We start from the raw sequence: 24,601 nt of genomic DNA on the forward strand, positions 1-24,601 counted from the left end.
GCGACTGTTTTGTCTGCAGTTAAAGAATGGCCTTGAGCTGAATGAAAACGAAGAGGGGGTCAATATAGTTAAACTGGTAGTTAGAAAGGCCAGAAGGAAAGACTGGTCAGAGGTTCTGGCCAGGAATTTTACACAAGGGGTTACTTGGACAGTTAGAGAATGGTGGTTAAAAAGGACACTTAAAAAGAAACAACCACTGAGGAGTTTGTTTGAGACTGGTTATTCAGGTTTGTAAGAGAATTGCTCAGAGCTGTGAGCCAAGGAAGTATTTCAGGCCAAGGAAAGTCTACTGGAAAAAGATGCAAAAGCTGCGGTGGTAGAAAGACCCAAGGACATACAGTAGTGGTGATCTTCAGACCAGTAGCACAAAGCCAATCTTGGCAAAGAGAGACCTAGAAACACAATTCTCCTGGAAGCCAGAGGTAAGGGAAGAGGAAGAAAGCAGAGAGAGAGACTGCTGTATCTAGTGTCAATTTGGGCTGTATGAGATTCAGCTAGAGAGGAATATTAAGGAAATCTAATTTGTGAGAGAAGCTACTGAGATGTTATTTGCTGAGGAAGATTCTCTTAAGTAATTGGAACAATAATCAGCATACCAGCCAAGCTATTCCTATCCATTACTTGAAAAAAATGCTGTGTCGCCTCTTGCAAATAATTCTCTTAATAAATGCCTTAACTTGTTTATCTAGAGGAGGGACCAGTGCAATGCTTGTGCTGTGGAACTAGGCTACTGAAGATTGACAATACATTTATTTTTGTGGCAGTGACTAGACAAGGATTTAATTTAGGGCAAATTAATGTAGAGATTGGTAACGTTTTCAGACTGCTGAGTATGCTTCCCTACAACTCCCCCCCCAAAAAAGAAAAGAGACCAAAAAAAAAAAAAAAATCCACAAATCCCTTGAGAGATCTTGTTGGTTCTTGATCTCATGGTTCTTGCAATCTTGTATCTAGTGTTTGGACCTTAGCAATTTAAAATGTATTTTATTCTGCAAAGTGAAGAGAACACATATTTCCTGTGTCCAAAACAAGGTTCTGGAGATAGAACTTATATGGTGTTAATTATTTCTGGTATCACTTCTGTTTCCTACAAGCTTGGATAAGTGCAGAACTATACAGTCTGTGATTAATTCAGAGTATTCCGAAAAATCTGGATTACTTCAAGAAATGGCACAGACATATACAAATTTCATTGTATTACCTGCTTTTAATGGTGATTCTCAACTTGGGAAAATTATAGGCATCAATCCATTGTGAGATCTGAAAATATTTAAAAAATACAGAGCAGGAAAGTACTATCACATCTTATCTACTATTTCTACAAAATTAGAAAGCAGAAGATAAAAGTCAGGGACAGAGGGAAATGTTGAACATAGTGTTATATGAATCTTGAGGTGAGCTGTATATTCAGAGACATAAGAAATTACATAAGATTACACAAGTTCTCTATTAATAGTATCCTACTGTGATGCTGATAGCAAAGTTTTAAGCCTCCAGCTTGTTTTAGTAGCTTTAGCTACACTGCCAATATGGTAAAGGCATTAAGCCTGCTTCTGGTTACATTCTTTGTTCTACTTACAGTTGCTAACAATAGCAACCCTCCCTCCCTCCCTCCCTCCCTCCCTCCCTCCCTCCCTCCCTCCCTCCCTCCCTCCCTTCCTTACTTCCTTCCTTCCTTCCTTCCTTCCTTCCTTCCTTCCTTCCTTCCTTCCTTCCTTCCTTCCTTCCTTCCTTCCTCAATTTAGTGGCTCTCTCTGTTCATAGTCGAGAAAGGAGGGCAAATTATGACACATTGCATGGTCACCTAATTATGCAAATGCCACAAATAAGTAATTGCAGCATTTCCATGGTTATATCATCATATCTGTGTCATCATCTCAGTCTGCTGCAGATGTCACTGTTTAAATAACACAGGAAGCCATAATATGTTGCATTCAGCTTTGATGTAGTATGAAATGTGAACACAGCAATTTGGTTTGCAAGCCATAATTTAAGATTTAGTATTTTTCATGACCTATTGTGACTTATGTAACAAAAACGGATAAAGCAAACTCTGACTTCACAGTTGAACATAATTGTGTTTTTATGTCTCTCTCTATGCATATTTTTCACATATCTTGAAACCAGAATCAAAATACTTAGTAACTTCAGAAATTAGGTGGCTGAACATTTTTCTGATTTTCTTATAAATTTTGTTGAGATGCTGAATATGGTAGAATAATCAAATACATTTGGCACATCAGAGGCTACAATTATTGTAAATAAAAGGTTGATGCTATGATAATGAAATATGACTCATTTTAAATGAGAAAATATAACTGTCTATAAAATATATAAAATGTGGCAGCACTTTTCACAGGAAACATATAAATGCAATAGCTGGATTGTGGTAGAATAAAGATTTAGAGATTATTAATTTTATGAAAAATATTTATATATTATTTAGGGGGTGTTCTGGTTGTAATGGAGTAGTTTATATACTTACTGTATATCTTTATACTACTATTTTTAAATCTTCATGGTATAAATCTCATGTCAGGTTGGCATCTACTTCATCCCTTCATATAAAGAATTATGTGGGACACCCTGCTCCATAGGAGGGGTACGGCTGTTTATTGGGAAGGGCCTGCTGTGGGACTCCTATAGATGAAATTCCTTTGGAAGGGAGACCCTTAGCAGGGCCTTTCTGCCAGATCTTACAGGATGGCTAGATTCACTGGAACTTTGGAACATGTGGTCTTGGATATTGCCAGGCTCTGAGCCATTATGGTTTTATAACAGACCAGGCAAACTCATGGAGGGTTGGGCTACCAGTAGCTAATATTAGTTATCGCACTACTTGTTGAATCACAGACAGCAAATCTCAAATACCAGCTGCTAGGGAACAACCATAGAAGAGGACTATCATTCTCCTGTTCTGGCTTAAGTACATCTGCTAGCCATTGTGTGACACAGAATGTTGGTGTACCAAAATATTTATACGTTCTTTTGTTCTTATTTAGATGACTGTAATGCACTTTATTGAGCTATTATTATTATGTTTGGTCTGATAGCTGCAGCTGCCACATAATAAAGTGTCTTGGATCTTAAGTAGGACTGTACACATATTTCTGTTTAGAGTTAGAGGAATTAGAGGAACAGCAGCAGTTCTTTTTAGCCACAGAACTAGATTCAAAGTATTGCTTTAGGCTGATGAAGCCCATTGCTCCATATGATAACAGTTGCTGAGGACTTCACATGCTTTAATTGATAAACTTTGTGTTGCTTGTAGTTATAATGCTTGTTTTGTGGAGGACCTTTTGCTGTAAACTGCACTGAAGTTCGTTTGATTTTTTTTAGATATGGTGAACGGTAGATAAATTGATAACATAATGAAACAATATCCACAAAAAAGTTAAAATAATAATATCAGAGCACTTCATGTTAGGATAGATGGCTAAAATTGCTTCAATGTTTTAAGACAATATTTAAAATTTTACAGAATAATACCCATATCAATCCTCCTAATTGTCAGCTCAGGTCACGGTTGCCAAAAGGACTGTAGCAAGTACAATTACTGAGAAACAGTAAGAAGCATACTTGGTGGGAATTCCAGGGCATTCAGAAATAACAAGAGATTAAAAAAAAAAAAATTAAGAGGACATGCTTTCCCCAAACCATCTGAAGAAAGATTAAAAATAGATTAGCTAGATTTAATCTGAAGCAATCTTAAAAATACAGAGAATGTAGAGTCACAGCTGGAAAAGAAATACAATATATGGAGAAGAGTGAAATCCCGTTCTTGAAGGGAATATGTTATTTATTTTACAATATTTATAACCCACCCAAGCCCAAAGCTCTGTTGCAACATTAACTAAAAACATTAACATTAACAACAAAAATAGAATAATAAGTAAATCAATCAGAACAAAGTAAAAAAAAAAAAATCACAAAAAGCAAAAACAAGTCCCAAATAAAACTCAAGATAGGAACCTACAGTCCCTCAGCTGGGTCCAAAAGCACATTGATATGAACTTGAACCTGGATCTGCAGCAAGGTGGAGGCTGCGTGTACTTCTAGAGAGAGAGTATTCCATAAAGTGGGGGCTAATACAAAGAAGGCCTACTGATTCACCCACCCAAAAACCTCAAGAGGGGAATGGAACTTTCATGACCTCTTTCAATGATTGGACCAGACGGGCAGATTCAATTCTGGCAAGGCATTGTCTGACCAAAGAACAGTACGTTCCTGCTATGTGGGATGGTTGTCCATTTCCACTGAGCCCACAGCTTTGGGAGGGATGACCTTGGAGTGGTGAGGAAGGAAGGGGACACCAGCCTAGCCAGCCAGGTTAGACAGATCCGTACTGGTGATCAAATGGGGTGACAGGTCACCTTGACGTCCAGGCATTGTCTGATGTATCCTAGTGCTATGCTGTGTACAGCTTTAAAAGTAACAACTCATACTTTGAATTGGGCCATTCAGAATGAATAATGAAGTGGACCTTTGAACGGGTCTCCTGTTACAAGGGAGAACAATGTCAACTGTGCATTTCATGTTGAAATGGGCAATTTATAAGAATTATTTCTGCCACTCTAAATTGATACCTGAAATGGGCTGCATAGAATTATAGTGTTAGTACTTTGAACTATATTTAACAATGCTACCTTCTTTTTGTTTGCATCATGAACACAACATAGGTGACTATAGAAGCATGTCTAAGAGCATAATTCCCAGGAAGGTAGCCCAGAGCCACTGAATTCTCCAGTATTGCCCCTCTATAGATGGAAAGAAAATGCTCTGACTTTGTAATGATGTATCTGATGTCAGGAATTTGTTCTGCAATTCTGCCCCTTGCAGTGGTCTCCAAAGCTGCTTCTTTCCAACATCAGTAGAGATGAGGCTAAGAGAAGGATGTCAGAAGTGGCCAAAGGGTATACTGAAGAGGTGGTGGAGATACAGTGAAGTCTCCCTCTCCCAAAAAAATTTATGAATTTATCATTATTATTTTATTTATAAGCTATGTCATCTTTAAAGAGATCCCACTCTTTCTGGACTGAAAATTCTTTGATTTTGCTTCACTAGAAATGTGCTGATATTCCCCTGGGCAATCAGTAGTTCTTTTTTATCATGCCATCCATCATTCTGTCAGATTTTCTAGTTGTTCCCTGTAATTGATAAGCCAATTTCAGTGTTACTTTGGTGGATGATAAGTCCTCATTATTTTAATCCTTGAACCCTAATTTTGGTCAGATTATTTTGTTAAGAGATCACAAAATATAGGAATGTATATTTTGCCACCAGGATATATAAATGGGAAGAGAGGGTTCAAGATAGATTAAATTCAATGTACACTGAAGCATAAAACTCACATCTGTCCTTTATACAAGCCAGTACACCCCATTTATTAATGCTGCTCTCTGTGTTGCCAGGTCTAAGCAATTAACTTACACTGACTGGCTTCTCTATCAAGAAGCAAGAATACTTTGTCCTTTTGCTTATCCTAGGAATGTACTGAATTTCAAAGCAAATTGCATAATGTAGATATATATATTCAGAAATTTGAAATAATTAAGAAACTAACATAATAAACAAGATTTTCAAGGCCGATAAAATGCTAAAAATCAGAGGCACATCATAGTTTAAGGAAAATGAACTAAATTCTCTATACATATCCAAATCCACTTGCCAGTGGTGAACCCCTTTTAAATTCAGAGAGTTGGAAAGCCAGTCTTAACTAGATTTATTTCTATCTCTTGGCTTCTTCCTTGTTTTGCGGTCCTCCATGCATAATGGAAAAATTTCAGTATTTTCAGTTGGACAATATGGATTCCTTACTGCATTTTTAAAAGAGAGTCTTCCAGATTTTGCTCAACAGTATACAGGCAGTCATAAAGACATACTTGGGGGGAAAAATAGAATCTTCTGTTTCTGTCCCCTGCCTCACCCCGATATTATTTTAATTTCAGTAGACTAAGTCTACTAAGAATAAAAATTGCTACCCTCAGAATGAATGAATGAATAAATGAATGAATGAATGAATGAATGAATAAATACACACACACACACACACACACACATTAAAAAATTCCCTCTCACCCCTATGGATGGTACGTGTCTTCCTCAATCTCGGGTCCTCTACCAGAGGCCTGGGAGTTTGAGGGTTCTGCGCAGTATCTTAGCTGTTCCTAGCACTGCACTCTTCTGGACAGAGAGCTCTGATGTTGTTCCTGGGATCTGTTGGAACCACTCTCCCAGCTTAGGAGTCACAGCCCCAAGTGCTCCTACCACCACCGGGACCACTTTGGTCTTTACTCTCCACATCCTCTCTATTTTCTCCTTTGGGCCCTGGTATTTCTCCAGCTGCTCATGCTCCTTCTTCCTGATGTTGCTGTCACTTGGCACTGCTACATCTATCACTACTGTTATCTTCTGGTCTTTGTGTATGTATATATTCTGTCAATGCCTGTTTGTGTATTTTGAACACAATGAATGAAAAAGCACTTTTTGCTGTCATATTCTTCTGATAGGCGTCTGAAAGGACAGCAAAAATTAACTTTTTCCAAGAGGTACCCAATCCTCATAGTACTCCAAGCCACTGAGAAAATCTGGCTTCCCTACCCAATAATTTTTCTCCTGCATCTGATATGAGCATGCTATTGTTGCATTCCTTCCCTTTAATCCTGCCCTTGTTGATGAGGAAGGCCATGTTGCCATCAGACTTTGCTGGAGCTTTATTTATGTGTCTGTTATCATCATTCAGCTTCCAATCAACTTCAGAGAGCTCTAGCAAAACTTGAAAGAGCAAGACTCAAAGAAGGTGTTCCTAATGAATCTTATCTCATGGCAGTGATGGTAAAAGTTTGTTTTTTAAAAAATACATGATAATCCAAAAGCAAATTATGCTAGATCATGCTAATAAAGTGCACTTTCTTCACTGCATTATTAAATATTTTTAAAGTATAATATGAAGAGGGTTAATTTGTGTGCAATCTTAGAGCTTCATAACCCCAGAATGTGGAAAATTCCCAGCTGTAGAGTTTTTGGAAGCATCTGAGATTTCATCTGAGCTGGCTTTTAAAGGCTTGGGATTATGTAGTCATTTTAAATTAATTTCCTGTACCACACAGTGTATTTTAATAACCATTTCAACTCAGGTTTTATTGAATTATTTTCATGTTGTTACTTGGCCAAAGCCCTTAGAATAGGACAGTTTTGCAAACTAAACAATATATACGAATTATCCCATTCAAGACATGAGTAAGGTTTGTTTTTTTTTAAGTATTAACAATGAGTCATTACTAAAATGTTCAAGTAATCAACTAAGACCACATTTAGTATAAATATACATAATCACATATTTGGGACTGACAAGTCTACTTATCCTTGTTTAACAATCTAAACATTCACTATATTATTTTTGGAATCCTGGAAAAGCCAATGGCAACAAGTGCATACAATGCATTGACAAATGAAAATGTGTATTTAATTGGGCTGTGCATTGCTTCAGATTTGATTCCAAAAAAGGTGCTTTGGAGCATGTGGGGGCTGGAGTATAGCCTCTGTCTGCAACTCTTTAAAGTAACTGTGTCTTTCTTGCTGTTGCAGTATCCTAACTGCTATGTTCATGCCCCCATGCTCTCCAAAGCACTATTTGGAATCAAATCTGAAACCCTGTATAGCCCTAATATTTAGAGTTCCTTACAAATAGAAAGGTGACATGGAAATAAATAAATAAATATATACCTAATTGTTTGTCCACACATAAGTTTGGTTCTTTGGACATTCCCTCCCATCCTACTCCATGCATTGTTTTTTAAATACTTACCATTTCAGTACCCAACATCATTAATAAAGAAGCAAGAATGCTGATAATGTCTCCTAGACAGTGTGCTCTACAAAGACTATCGTTTTGTTGAAATGTTTGTAGATTGTTGATGAGAACTAGACCATATACAATCTAAGTCTCTTTGATTAATTTTTTTTTTTTTTGTCAGAGCATGGTGACTTTGAAAGTTCACTTGGTAGAAACAGGGAGAGAACTGCTTATTTAAATCTGTTTATACATACTTTGTGCAATTCAGCACATCTATATAATGTTTGTCTTCTGTAGAAAAGTGGCATTAAGCATGATTCTAGCTGATTTTAATACTCAGTCCTATAATAACTTGAACAGTATAGCAGCATCTTATGAGACAAAGCTACTGAAGAATCAGTGCTAAGCTTGCCCATATTTAATGAAGTAAAATATTTCAGATACTTGAATGCTGCAGCTGACATATTTCTAATCAAATGTCATCTTGAAATCTCATTGCTTTCCAATTTATTTTCCTTTCCTGTTTATTTTTTCTAATATTCTTACAAGTGAAAGAGATGCAGAGAGGAAATATTGCCTGGATTAAATTTCAACTTAAATTAAACAATACATTTAATTTAGTTTAAAAACAACTATGTCTTTTCTTGTGACAAGAATTTAGTATTTATTCATCTGGTATACAGAATTGAGTAGGTGCTCATGGCAATGAAATGCTGTTGCAAGCAAGGGCTATGAAACTCAAATCAATATGACACAGAGGCAGTAATCAACATGTAGATTAATGAACAGGATTTTATCCATTCGGGACTAAAGGAACAAAGACCAGCTGAGCATTTTAATTGCTGAGCTATAGTTAAATCTCAGTTCCATATCTATCGTCATCCATTATGACCATTGATGCATGGCAGGCAGTAAAAGGAAAACAATAATGTGATGATTCATAAGTGGGAGAGTGCAAATGAATGGTGAGTGCTATGAGGAATAAACTGTGATCATTCTCTTCTCTGCGAAGAGGATTTGAAGTAATGTTGCCAGTTTTGTTGGTCTGTATGGCATCTGACTTTGTAGGAGGCATTGTGTCTATGGTTGCAAAAAATCAGGAGACTGACAGCACGTTTTCTGACCAAATTTTTTTTATTAAAAGGCATAAGCCTTCATGAGCTGCGGCTCACCTGACTGTAACCCAAGATGAGTTTGAATAGAACTAATGGTAGACTGAAACATCATTCAGCCATCTCAGTCTTTATCAACGTCAGTGTTCTTTTGAATAACAGCTGAAGCTAATTCATTAATTCAGTTCAAAACAACTATATAAATTGTATATTAAAAAGTCTGCTTCAGTAAGTTCACTTACAGGAGCTCTCTTTCAATGAAAACTCTTTTCTGCAACATATCTGTATATGTAAATACATTTGATTAGTTTGTGTTGGATAAATTATATTCACCCTGCCCTGCCCTGCTCTTCTTTAGAGTTTTGGAGAATCTTTCATTAAAGTTGAACAATTTCTTGTATTACATGAATTATTTTTACTAAGTCACATTTCAATTTAGCTCTAGGGTCCCATTTTTTGTCAACTTCATGAAGCCCTTAAAATTCCCTTTAGAATAATTTAAAAATGTATACAGTTTTGAATCATTATCACTGTTAACTGAATATCAATTCACTATTTGCATTATGACCAAGTTAACTTCACTCACTCTCCTCTAAAAATTCAAGTTAGATTAAACATTTCACAAAAGACAATATGCTTATGGCAAAGTAAAAGGTCTTTTGCTTCTCTTGTCATTTCATGCCTGACACAAGATTCTTTTTGAAATTAGTCATTCTCAGGATTTCAAAATATCATTGTATGTGATTGACATGCACCATTTGTAAATCCTGTGATTTTAAATGACTGCTTATTAGAGCTGATTCACATGACGCCACAACAGTTTGTTGAAACAGTAAGTTTCCATCATATTGAAATTTTCCTTCCTTTGATAGCTTCTGCCTAGTTGTGTTCAAGAGTATTAGATAAAATGAAATAATCAAATAACCAGCTTTTACATAATAAGAGACATTATTATGCAAAAGCAGATATCTGAACTAGCCCTTACTTTGTTGGCATAAATTGAATGAATGAATGAATAAATGAATAAATAAATAAATATGGAAAGAATAGTCAACTTCTTATTGAAAATGTCAAATACTATCTCTATTTCTAATGTAATAGCCAGGATATTAATAAAAATTCCCCAGGATAGCTCAAGGTATTCTCTGACCTTCTTGTGTCTCCTTCTGTCTTGGTAGCCATAGGGCAACTGACCATCTTGTTCTTGAAATTTGGATCACAGATGGCCAAGGCCACATCCTTCACTTTTTAGCTAAATTATAAGAGATATAAAGTAACTTTATTCTTTTTGGCACTTCTACCATCCTCTTGTCTAATTAACCCTGCCACTATGACTATAATAATCAGCACTGCATTAAAAAGAAACAACAGATTGCTAATATGTTTATTTTTCCATTTGGTGAGAATTCCTTATCTTCTGTCTGTTGCACCCGAGTTTCTTCAAACCCAACACACACACACACACACACACACACACACACAATAGTGATAAGGCTAAGCTAACCTTTCAAATAAGCTCAGCAAGGCTAAAAATAGTTTACTTCAATAGGAAAGAAATGACTTGATTTAACGAATGCCAATATACCTATATGCCTCTGGTTTGGTCTAACCTTTTGCATCTGAATTCTAATATGTTACCTCAATAATATTCCAGGACACTAACATTTTTTGGGGACACTTGTTAATAATATATGTGGCAGTTATACATTTTTTATGTTAAATCCTGTCTTGAATGGTACATCTTTATAGATAATAACTTGCTTAGAAAAAAATCTTGAATTATTTATTCTTATTTTGAATAAACAATATTTTTACAAGGTCAAGTACCAAACGACAATTATTAATAATATAGTTCTACATCTTGAACATAAAGTCCTTCTATCTCTCTCTGCATATAAATACCCACATTGGGGGAGAGAAAAATGGTGCGTGAAATTTAATCTGGCGATAATGGATTGGATCCGGGGTTTATTCCTATCAAAAAGAGCATTCCTGTAGCAAATCTGTTCTTTGGATTTTCTTTGGCAGATCTACTCTGGAAGCTTCCATTGTTACCCCACACTGTTCCAAAGAGTCCCTCTAAAGCATTTTTGCAAGAGAGAAGATATAAAAAGCTACAGAGGGAGGGAAGAAATGGCAAAAACAGCTCCCTGCCCCCAATTTCTCCAGGAATGCTTGAGTGGAATGGAAGCCTTCTGTTCATGGGAGGCAAATTAAAGATTCAAAGCAAAATTCTATAGTCCAGAAAAAGATAATCAGCATCAGCTATTTTATCTGAGAAAAAAACCAACCAACCAATGTTTCTATTTTTAAAAAAAAGCTTCATGTATTATAGAATAACAACTGCAAGAACTCTTTCCAGAATGAGCCCACTAGTTCCCAAAACCAATCTCAATCAGTTACACTCTCATATATAGAGAGAAATGAGTCTGTGAATGAGAATTGTTCACCTTCTTAAATATTTATTTATTGACTTACTTATTTTTTCCTAAGATTTCTATGCTGCTCCCTTCCAAGCTGGCTCTAAGTGGCATACCAGAAAAAAGTTAATACATTAAAAACAATGCACAAACAGAAAATAGTACTACAATAAAGGCACCATCCACCAGGAGAAGACCCAATGATATTGGTTCCCGTTTTAAGAAAATTTTCTCTGATGCAAACTCAACAAATCAGATTTCCTCTCTCTCTTTACATCCATTTTATTGTTGCAACTGAAAAACGACAGATTACTTGCATCCAAAGCAAACTATCTTTGCCTGACACCAGAAGTTAAAATAATGTTTTATATTGCTAAAACTTTACCAGCATTCTTGAAAAGACAAACTAAATGATTACTCCTGTCTGTACAGTTAAAAACAAAATAACTCAGCATACAATCAGAGCTATAATGCCATTCTTAATTAGCTGATGTTACTGGGATTAAAACTGTAGCAGTGCATTACACTATTTATGATTTATGCCATGTGGTGCTTTTTGTGGGAGTATTCTTTTCAGAAGATCTTTAGATGTGACATTCATACAAATAGACCTCAACCATATGTAGTAAATGATAATGCCAGAATCCCGAATCCTATCAATGATAATTTTACACATATTATTCTTCATCTCACTGAGCAAGAATGGTCATGAAAACCGCTGAGGAAATTTTCAGCCAAGCACTGGTTTTCCATTTCCATTCCTAAATTCCCTCCCTGATCTGATTGGTTTGGATTCAGGACACATCACTTTATTTTTCTACTTGTTTTTCATATTACCAGAATCCAAAACATTACACCAAACATACTGAAGTCAGAAATAGTCTTTAAATGAAAGCTGATTTAAAACTATTAGCATTAAACAATGGTATCTGTCAGGAACCTCCAAATCCAGATGACAGATATTTCTATTTATAGTTACCCCAGATCTGGTTGTTCTACTGTAGTGCTATCTTTTGGGGGGAATGAAAACAGGCTTCCTTGCATTTAAGACACCATGAACATAGTATGGTGCAATATGAGTATATTGGGTAAATAATTAAAAGTTCCTTTATGTCTATTTTCAGCCACTGTCAACACTTGCTAGAAGAGTTTTCAACATTTTTGCTGAACATTTTGATATCCTTAACTATAACCCCTTGAATGCAGGCTGCAAAGTTGCCTTTTACACATAGGAATCACTGTTTTCTGAGCCAGCTGTTTCATACCCACCTTACCTTCCTTGAAAGTGCTGGTCATTGTCACGCTCATCATCTTTCATTTGTATCTCAGCAGGTGGGTGGATAAGCAATCAGAACCCATCAGCACTTAAAATATATTTTCTTCCCAGAAACCAACCCACATTTTCTCTGCAAATAGTCATGAGAAATAGTTAAAATAGTTAAAATTCACAGATACAATCAAGACAGCTTCATACCTTCTTTTTGGAAAGAAAGCTTCTAAAAACTAAGTTTGCTATGGCATTTCCTGAGCAACACACAACACGTTGTTTGAGCAGACCTCAGCCATTTCACAAATATGGCTCCTATCTCAGCACACTTATGACTGCTTAGGCTGCCTGACTGTATGCTTGGCTAGACAAGCCTGTGTTTTTTTCATAACCACTGATGTTATGGCAGACTGAGATCAAGAAGCAGCTGTTCCAGCTGGAATTTTCAGTGTGATGACAATACAGAGAGAACACTGCTTTTTTCTTCTTCTTTGTTTTGGATGTGGTGATTTGATTTGATTTTATTTATTTTGGGGGGGATGTGGTGACTTGATTTAATTTTCATTGGAGGGCACCTGAAGCTTTTGTACAAGAGACAGCTATGAATGAAACTACTGATCCAGGGAAATCAATAGTTTACCCAAATCCTTTCTCTGTCATTAAAACAAAACAAAACTCAGAACAATGTGATAAAGTTTATCAGCCAATGTGAAAGGGAACATTGTTAAAAAGTGTTTTATATCTGATACAGCCTGTCAGTCATATAGGAAGTCATACAGGGCTTCCTTCGAGATTTAAGGATCTAGTCTCAGGTAAACACCTATAGAAGAAAGCCACCCTACTTTAACTTGTTTCAAATCATTTTCAGCTTCCCAGCAATATATTATGTTTAGTCCTAATATAGACTAATTGTGTGACAAACTTTCATAAAACCATCCTTTGTTCATAAGTCTAGGGCATTGTTTACTTGTGTATTTCATGTAATTTGAAAAATTAATTGTGGTGAGATGTAGGTTTATTTTTAACAAAATATTAATATTTTGGGACCTTCTTTTGACAGTTTTCCTATAATTTTTATACTTAAAAATTTTTTTTTTAAGAACTCTCTTTCTGCCGGTCTTTGAAAATATTAATTGTTCCCTCAGGAGAAGCAAGTACTTATTGCTGCTTGAGCTTCTTGCTGCTTGTGTTCATCCCAAAAGTACACAGATAGAAAAATGAAAATGAAGTAAGTAGAAAATGCTGCTCCTGTTTTGTTTTAATTTTTAGTTTGGCTGGTGGCAATTATATTCATAATGCAAGCTTTTTATCAGACCTTTGTAGCGTTGACAGGCAAGCACAATGTTGCTTTTAGCTAGCATTACTGGCTATACCTAATAATGAGGGGATTGATTATATATGTATATAATTATATATATATATATATATGAAAAGATACACATGCACACAGGCAAAAAATGAAACTATGAAATAAAGCAAATAGAACTGAACAATGAAAATATTGTTAAATATCCTCATCCCACCTCTCATGGGGGTGAATTTCAGGGCAATAGTTTTCTTTGCAGGAGAGTAAATCTGAGACTTCTTCAGTCTCTGTGATGTTTTCTTTGTTTGCACACACACACACACACACACACACACACACACAGACAACAGCTGAGTACATTCCTTTAAGCAGATAACAGAATTAGTAATTCTGTGTTAGTAACAGGATTAATTTATATTTTAGACAACAAATTCATCCAACTCTATTCTTCCTTTTTTTAAATGCAAAATTCTCTTCTAAACTCCAAATTCCAAACTCTTACATCTTCCAAACTCACTCCAGTTTGTTTTTCTTCCATTTTCTTCAGCTGGAGAGTTGTCAGTCTTTCTGACTTTGATGGATAACGCTTTGAAACAGCTGAAGAGAGATAGCCAGCTATCAGCAAAAAATCTCACTCCCAGTAGCATCCATTCATGAAATACTGCTGTGCTGATTAACATGACATCCATCTAGCAAAGGATTCTCTCCTCCTGTCAGCCACAAAAATACTTTAGGAAGGAGACAGGGGAGCAACATTAGGCCTAGTTATATAATGTTAATAAACATGCATTAAAAAGGACCCAAGGGCAGTTGAAAAGATAAATAAATAAATAAATAAATGCCTACATTATATTCAGATTGGATACCTTTGCTTACTGATTCTTTGTTACAGACATTATGGGCTCATCGTCACATCATGATGCCCACTGAGTGAACATCTTTTACCAACCATTTTTGAAGGACAAGTCCTCATGATTTCCTTTCTATCTCCACCCCAGCCCACTGCTGAAGTAGCCTACAGGCATTGTTGTTCTTGCTTGGAAGTAGTCTTTTCCTTCTCCCAACACAAAACTTCCCATGTGTACAGTCTAGAGCATCTCAGGTACAAGTCTGGAAATTGCACCATCAGGGACAGTGAACAATTCAGCTCCAGCTGGTTCACCAAGTTGGCTGAAGATGTCCTTCTGTCCCCTTCCCCCCATCTGATTGCTTCCATGGTCATTTCAGATTTGGCTGCAAGACAAATGGATATGAGGACTTTTTCTCTTCACATCGGAACATTGAAATCCCAGAAGATCTATCTGTCACCTAGGAATTCTTGTTCATTCATTTTAATGTAGGCATACCAATAATTCTCAGAGTTTCTTGGATCCTTTTCCTGGGTGGAATGGCTTTGGCCATGCTGCTATTTTTTGTATGTGACATGTGTGCGTGTGTGCATGTGGAGTGTGCATGTGGTGTGCAAAGTAGGGAAAGTATGCAATACACACACAACACACACATAGACATAAATGTGGAATGGAAGGTAGGAGAGAGAAGAGTCTTTGCTTGACCAAAAATGATTCACAAAGGAAATTGGCTTCAGAAGGAGAAAAGAAAGAAAGATCCATTAGTAGAAAAACATGAAGAGTTCTCTGCTTTGGGATTCTCTGCTTTGTATTTCAAATCAGCTTTTCTGATTGCTCAGATATGCTTTCTTGGGCATGTTTTTTATAGGTATATCAAACTTGTATTTCTCTAGGAGATTGATAGCACTATGAATTGATTTCACAGAAGTCATCAAGATTTTTTTATTTTTTATTTTTTGGTGCCTTCAAGTTAGTGTTGACTCCTGGCATGACTAGGTTGAGAGAGAGGGACTGGCCCAAGGTCACCTAGCTGGTTCTGTGCCTAAGGTGGGACTAGAACTCACAGTCTCCTGATTTCTAGCCTGGTAACTTAAGCACTACACCAAACTGGCTTTCGTCAGTCATCCAGATTACTGCAGGCTAAACTCAGAAGTTTAAAAATGGTTCCAAATAAGGATGAATTTATTTTTTCAGAGACAAGTATTCTTAACTACATGCATTCAAAACAATGCTGGGGAGAAAGAGGGGTGGGAAGGTGAGAGATGTTCTTCAACCTCATTGGGGCTTCTTTCTGAGTATATGTGAATAGAACATGACCTGTCAATGTAAGTATGGGAAAAATGGGAACAGTGAAACTGTACAAGCTCCTTGCTGACTCTGTTTAGCTGGAGCAACATCCTGTCTGGCAGGTTGTCCCCTCCCTTGATGGTCCACCTTTTTGCTCTGAGAAAGCAAGAAAATGCAAATGCAGTAAGAAAGGATAAATAAATAAATAAAAATTAAGGCTTGGTCCTCCGACACCATCCTGCCACACATTAAAGAAAGCATTTGATCGCTGGTTTCCCAGCTAGTAGATGACATTGGGTGGGAAGAGGGAGAACAGCAAGGAATCCCCAATGACTGTTCCAAAACTGTTCCTGCGGTATAAATGGGAAGGACAGCAACACTGTCCAGCCTCATTGCTGAGGTGCGGCAGAGACACAACAAACACATAGAGCTCTTTTCCCAGACAATCCCTCTCAGCCAGCTTGAGTTTGACATCTACACTGGGACAGGTGGACCTGAGCTTGGTATAAATATCTTTAATCTATCAGGTAACCCAAGATTTTATTTTGCTCTGAGATTGGGTATCATTTAGCCTGAGGTCAGACCTGACAGTCTCAGTGGTTTCAGCAGGAAGAACTAAGTAGCAAGTTAAAACATTTACTTTCTTCTAAAGTATCTAATTGTGTTGATCCTTAGCTGCATTGCACTCTTGTCTTTAGTGAAGTTTCTTAGGGAAAGTTCTCACAAGGAAATAACAGAAAAGAGCTTTCTTCTGTAGTCAGTATTCATCACTACCATCGCTATGCACATATTTTTTATTCTCAATCATCATTATTTTCAGTCTCTACATTCTGTGTTCCTTCCTCTGTTCTCTCTCTGTGTGGATTTCTATGTCAGCATTACCTAGAAATGAACTTAAAAAAATATTCCTAAACATGTTTACAGCTTTTGTGAAATGCCATATGTGAAGTCTATCTGAAAACCTGTAAGAGAACTTTTTTCCTCTTTGCATTATAAATAATTTTGTAAACATAAAGAAAGAATGATTGAAACTTTAATGTGTTGTTTTCCTTAATGTGAAGGAAACAGAGAACCTCAAGCCTTAATTGAATTAAACAAAGTACAATGAATCAGCTTTTTACAGGTAAAATGGCTCACTATAGGCTCATTACATGATCATTGAGAACCATAGATTCCATTCTCACAGGATTCTGTCATATGTGCTTATTTACACAACAACATTTGGTAACTCTAGAAATATGACATTTTCAGAATATATCACAAGGGCATAATTATTATGATCCAAAGATCAACTTCTGAAATCAAATGCTTTACATCCATTTACTGTTGGTTGGTTTATGTTGGGGTTAACAGTACATCTTTCTTACTCCTTGAGGTCCTTGCAACATGTTCATCTGAAGCATATTTTTAAGGCTCTTGGAATAATAAAATTAGTAACTGGAATCTTGCAGCAATTCATAGTTTCTAGACAAACTGTATTTTAAATGTTGAATTTGAGATGAAACATACCCCAAGATGGACTAGTAAAATAAATCACATGGGCCTTGAAATATTACACCTTTTTTCCCCTCATACAATATGTACTGCTAATAACATGAGATGACAGAGTACCAACTGCAGCCTAGCTCTGGAAGGTAGTTTCAATGAAGTCTGAAACAGCTGATCATATTATTAGTGTAACTGAACTGCAGCCTAGATGATGCCAAGAGTTGCTAAATAGGTAATCATATAACTGCAGTGGAAATCACACAGGAACCTAAACCTATCAAGAATGCTTAACTGTGCATTGGGAATAATATAGGAAAGGCAACAGAGAATGTTCCGAAGATTATAATTTGTTTATATTAATTTCTTTAGATCACGATGACTGGGAAAGTTATTGAGCTGCAAGACTTCAGACACTAACAAAGCAATCCCATGGTAAATCTAGAGGAGTAATCAAAGTGAATGACTTGTCTTTTGTGTGTGTGTGTGTGTGTGTGTGCGCGTGCACGCGCATGCCCTGCTGGCCCACAGTGGCAGGTGAGAAGGCTTAAGTGTGTGAAGGAAATGGTGTTGGTTCAATCCTTTTTGTATTAGTCTTTTATTGCCTTTACTATTATTATTGTTGTTATCAATTATTATTATTTAATGTTTTTCTAAGATGGCTTTCCAGGCAGGGATGCCAGAAATACATCTCAACTGGTAGTCCAAATGATAATTTTTAAAAATTTATATATAAAATATATTTTTGGGAGTGCTGCTATATCTGGTCTGTTTGTTACTGCTACTTAATGCAAATTTGCAAATTTGATCATTAGTCTAAAATATGATCATTGGTGCTTCCATTTTTCTTTTCAGACAAAACTGATATTATTGAAGGAAGTAAACCTGTCCCACTTCACTCAAGAATTCATTATTATATAATATTACCTTTTTTCCCTCTTTCAGGCTTCAACAGAGATCTTATGTCTGTTATGAGAGTACAATAGACTTCAAATAAGATGATAAGTTAACTACTCTGGATCAACATGTCTCCCCTTTCTATTATTTATAGATTTAATTTAAGGAAAGTTCTTGATTTTTAGTATTTGAAGAGAGGGCTAGACTGGTCTTTTTTTATTGCTGTTGCTATTTCCTATAATTTTAATCATTTGTTGATATGATTTATGTTTACAGATTAAGAATATATTCTCAGGATCTCTTCAAGAGTCAAAATCTAGTTAACCTGTGTTAAATGATTCTGTCTTGGTGCTCTTGATTAAAAAAAATGGTATATCTTATTATATATGATAAGACCCAGTTTTTCCCCACTGATTGCAACAACTAGGTAACCAGCAGATACTTTAAGATTTCCCAAAAATATGCAATAGTTCAATGGCAGATTAAGTTCTACAGTCTCTCAACCGTATGGTAAAATATTATGAACGTCTGCTGCCAGCTATACTCTTTATGCTTATATTTGGTGATCCACATCAAAGAAATGTCTCTTCTTTTGAACATGATCCAGTCAAGGTCCCAAGTAAGTATACATTTGTTAATGTAATAGCATTGGCTTACATTTAAACTCCAACTGGATGCCCTTATAGATATGCTTTGAGGAATAGGAAGCTTTAGATCATTTGATAATCCAATTGAGTGTTGATACACAGAAGATAGCTCCAAAGTTCCTATGTTTTTTTCCCGAACAGCAGTTTTAAGTAAAGGCAGAAACTATCTGAGATGAAATATTGTGTACATATGTAATTCCTTCAGCTCAGCTATACTTGAACTAACAAGTGAAATGATCAAGAAAACCCGTGTGTATGTGTGTGTCTAAGTAATGAACGCTATTGATTTCCAATAGGTCCAGTATCAGCAAAAATGTATTTTTTCTTCATGCAACATACAGAATACTTTTCTTTTCAAATTTATTAGCAGAGAATGACAATTAGATTTATCTTTTTAAATGATAAGCAAATTTACAGATTACCAAATCTATTAATGGAAATTCCACAAGACTTATTAAACCTCCACAATTGGCAGCTAAACATGTCTGATTGTATACATGAGATTAATAACTGGAAACAGAGGGGGAACACTGTCTCCACTGTGTTTTGTTTGTGAGTCACCTAAAAGTGTTTCTGGATGATGAAAGCTACTTCTATTCTTAGGAGACGTTGCCATCCCATGTGGTGGAATGCAGTTGCTATTCTGTCTCACATGAAGCTCTCCTTGTTTGGAATTCAGAAGACACTTTGTGGGGGATGCAAAAGAAGGACAATTACAGAAGAAGGTGAAACAAAAATAATCTCTGACAGCTTTCAGGCAGGGATGAAAACATTCTCAACCTGCTTACTTTTTATTGTTGTTTTTCTATTCAGGTGCAATTGATAATTTTAATTCCACAGTTTTATTTTCTATCATTTGATGCTGTTTTCTTTAATTTTTTCATTCTGCTGTTGTGTAAATCACATTAGAGCCTTCATTCGTTCTGGTAAAGCACTATTAAAATGAGTATATATATAAATTAAACAATTGGGACAGAAATACTAAACTTTGACGTATCTTAATATGATCTCAGACAGCATGAAGGAAATTTCATATATGATACATTAGATATTAGAGAATAGCTCTGTTTTCTCCTCCATTAGTATTCCTTCCTAGCCATGCCTACTCTCCCAATATGTATTCAGAGCACACACTCAGCCCATCAGTTATATCCAGGTAATTACTAGGTAAGAGACATCTATGTTTCAGTGGTCCTGAGAGAGCAAGAGGTTCCCTTTATGTGATCTCCCACTGCTACATGATTTTTGTATTGTACTGTTCTTTTGTTCACTGTCACGTTTTTCTTTTATAAGAATGAGAAATTAATTGTCTTGTTTGAAAGGTTTGGTATGAACTAACCTCAATCATCTAAATAAAAGAGCTGCACTTTCCGAGCTGTTCAGTTTCAGTTTCTAATCATTCCATTATTGGAGCAGAAAGAGCAGACGGGTCCCTCTTTTGTCCCCTTCTCTTGCTTTTCATTTTGGATTGCTCTTAGTGAGCTATCTGGATCACTCTGACTGCCACACATTGAATGATTTGTGAAAGAAGCCATAGTTTTCGGTTCTAATTATACCTCCGATATGCCTCATTCCTCCATATGTTCCCAATGCAAGTTATTTAAAGGCATTAGTATAACATGTAGAAGTGACAATCTAAAGAATACGCAATAGAAGGAAGAAAGTCTACGTAAAGCAGAAAGCTTGACTGAGATGAAATGAAATCCAGTTTCCCCAAGGGAGGAATGCTTGTCTGCATCTTTCGTTCTGTGAAATTAGTTCCATTTATTGTCCTAGCAAGTTTGGATCATCCTATATAAAATAGCAGAACACCCTGATCACTGTCACATAGCTTAGATTATGGAAAAGATATTATTTTAGAATAATAGTAATAATATCCACCGATATTTAGTCCATGGAAGGAAAGTTCACTGCCCACTCTTCCTTCCTGCCTCTAAAAAAAAAGCCTTTTTAGAGGATCAGGGCGTATGCCACAGGAATGGTAATTGCAGAAAAATCATTTGGACAGATGTTAACTTAAGGAAGTTGACATAAGGAATCATTCTTGACCATTCTTTCTCCTGCACCTGATTTTATCTTATCTACATATTCTGCTAGAATGGGATTTTAATGGAAATCAGAGCACCCTCACTGTTGCCAATCAGGCTGCCTTTCCTACTTCTAGGGAAGGTACTGGAGTGAGACACCATAAAAATGAAAGATAAGGAAATGTCATATATCACTCATTGCCTCTCAGCAGTCTGATTACTCGCTAGTAAGCTTCATCACGAGCTCCATCATTGCTAGAGCATCTGTATGAATTCCCGGTTGCCACCTGTCAGAAAATCCAGTACACCATTTTTTTTTTATACATATGAAAAATAGAAAGCTTTAGCTTGTTCCACTTTCAGACTGTTAGATAACATGCCACACTGCCTTTAAAATGTCATTCATGTGCTAAATAGGAATCCCAAATACTGTACACAAAAAGAGGTGTTCTAAATAATTGGGAGAGTATATTGGAAATGCCTATCCTGGGGGTTTCCCTCAAGTGCTTTGGGGACTTCTTTCCCTTGACATTTTCTTACAATGCTTTTTGAAGCATTTTATTTGTTTTTATTAAGCATCAAGATAGTTTCTTGCCTAAATGCATCTGGCTTGTTCGAGACTTATTGTTTATAAGTAGAATGAATTACATTGCAGGGCAGCTTTAAAATGGCACCACTTATTGTTCTCTTTTTCCCTCAAAACATTCAGGATCAGATATAACTCACCTAGATTCAGAAAATCCTGTCCTCGTTTCAGCAGATATGCAACAAGCATAAAAAGCTACATGTTTTGTGGTTACAGGACTAAACTACTGTCAAATTCAGGGCACTTCTTTGAACTGAATACAGCAATCTTGAGCAAAAGGTTGAGTGTAAAAAGGGCACTAATGATTCACATCATGTCATTTAGCAAAAAATATAAGCATTGATACATAAACAAGCAAATGGGATTTAGAAGCCTGGTGTCACAGATAGGGAGTGAAAAAATTTAAATTATTAGTTGTACTTTGTCAAAGCCTTTTCAGTTTTGTAGCATGCCTCCCTACCATCATTTAACTTGTCCTATAATTGTTGTGTCTGAAGTAAAAAAGAAAATAGTATGATTAATACTCATTTCTCAAGCTACTAATTAAGGTATATTAATAAAGACAGATGCCTGATATGTACAATTTGAGAAGACCATATTGAAACAAAACAAGCAAAAATTTTGGCAACAGTGACTCACAGAAAGGGAGAAAGCTACATATAGTTTATTTAAGTTTGAAGTTTTTAAATAAACAGGATGGCATCAAAGATCACCAGCATCTGGGCTCATTTTATTTAATATAAATATCTGAAATATTACTAAAATAGAGAGCATCAGCCATGGACATGGCTACTTTGTTCAAATCAATATATGAATTCAACTTACAAATGTTTGGGGGACTTTCTTGCTTCCATGATTCTCCATGTCATCCTCTTCATACTCTATATGAGGTTTCTCCTCTCTTTCATCAATTTTCTTCCATCTCCACACATTGCCTCTTTTCTATATATCTACATTTAGACTTTTTTTCCTGAATTTCTATGTGAAGATTCCATCCCAGCTTAATCAGTTTTAAGCTCTCAGTGATGACTGTGAAGCATTGAAGTTTTCTTAAACATTCCATTATGCCACAAAAGCTCATCAACAGATCAAAGTTAATGTTATATTCAGAGAAATTATGTTAATACAGTAACTTATTCAGTAGCATTTTTCAGATTTTTTTTGTGCCTGAATTCTTTTACACATCTCTCAAATATATATGAATGTTTTACCCCAATAGTGATGTAGTAATTGTTGAAACTCTCTCAGCTACTTTTGCTATTACAAGGTACATCAGATGAAAGACCATAAGGCTGTGAAAATCCAAAGCTGTAAAAGAGTTTTATGATTACTCAAAAGTTTTGAAAGAGCGGTATAAGTAAAACAAGTTACTACTGCAATAATTAGGCAGTATACTTATAGTTCTGATTCTAGTGGAGTTCCAAAATCCATACTACTTTTGGAAAATCTATGGTAGTACATTATTATCTTAATTTCTACAAATACTGGCATTCTGTTAATAAGAATTTTTAGTACCCAACCTTGGGAATGAAATTGGAAATGAATGTGTAAAGAAAACCGTTTCTACAGCTTTGAAGTTGCAATCCTGCTCTCATTTAGTAATATGTGTGAAATGATGCCACATGCTTCATTGAGGCACTCCACCTTGATGTGTCAAGGCATTCTATCTCTTAAAAGCATCAAAACAAGGTTTATCCATCTCACTGTATCAAAGCACTTCAAAGGGGTGATTTGAGTGAAGCTTCACTGAGGCAAAGTCCTCCTTCAAAGCTCTGCACATCCCTATTATTTAGTAGAAGTAAGTGGAATTTGCTTCTGATGAAAACCTCATGTTACAACTCATCTGTGAGGAAAGCATATGTGCATATCACAGCATCTTTATTTTTATATAATATAAGCAATGACAAACAGCTAAGATTTTCCAACATCTGTATTAGAATTCAGAGCTTTCTGTAGAAAGATGCTGCTCATCATTTGGAAAAAGCAATGGCTGTTTCATGTAGCATGTTTCTCCTCTTAGATTATTTGTTAGTTGATTCTCCTTTCATAACCCCCTCCTCCTTCCTGGTATCTTTGTACTAGCAAAATTATGTAGGTGGTGATTTTTCCCCAAGTGCATAAGCTGTTCTAATGCAATCATAGAACAGTCACAGGATGTGCGTAGGTGGTAGGGTGAAAATGTACCATGAAGGGCTTGAATATATCTGACTATACTAGCGAAGAAGCCCTGTTCAAAATCAGCCTGTGAATTACTGTATGTTAATACTAGCTTCCTTTCCTTTCTCATTTTCAGAACAAGTTATATCTAATCATAAACATTTGAGGTTATTACTGCACAACTCCAAGAACCTTTGGTAGACTCTCTCATTAGGATTTCATTATGCTAAAGAGATGAAATTGCCTTCTGTCAAAATAATTTACCATTTAGTTTAGCTCTTGGCTGTAGAAACTAATTGTTACTGAATCACAGAAGACAATGCCTGCTCTTACTCAGTCATAAGGTCCATTGATTTCAGCAGAAATGTATTTGTTCATAATGGGACACAGGTTGCATCCAGTATAATTTTCTTAATGATTATCATTTGATGGTAATCTCATCAATAGTATTTCTTGTTGATTCATTCTGGGAATGTTCTATATTTTAAGGAGGGTTTCTTTCCAGGAAGATCCTTGCACATTATATACACTCATCAACAATTCTCTTCTAATTGATGGGAGCTCATTGCTGTTAAAGCAGTAGCTGACAGTCTATGATTGTTTAAACCGGAAAGTGTGAAAACATATTAGGGCTTGAAAAGGAAGGACTATGTGGAAATCAAATAGAATATAATCTGAAAGGCACTGTCCATCTATTTTGTTGTGGTAATGCACTGGCATAAAAAGGATAACAAAAGATGAAAAAAAAATAATGTGTGCCATTTACT

The sequence above is a fragment of the Python bivittatus genome, unplaced genomic scaffold (assembly GCF_059951505.1).
Source record: "Python bivittatus isolate LINGU-HERP-01145 unplaced genomic scaffold, Pbiv_v1 ctg000330_np1212, whole genome shotgun sequence".
Lineage (NCBI taxonomy): Eukaryota > Metazoa > Chordata > Lepidosauria > Squamata > Pythonidae > Python > Python bivittatus.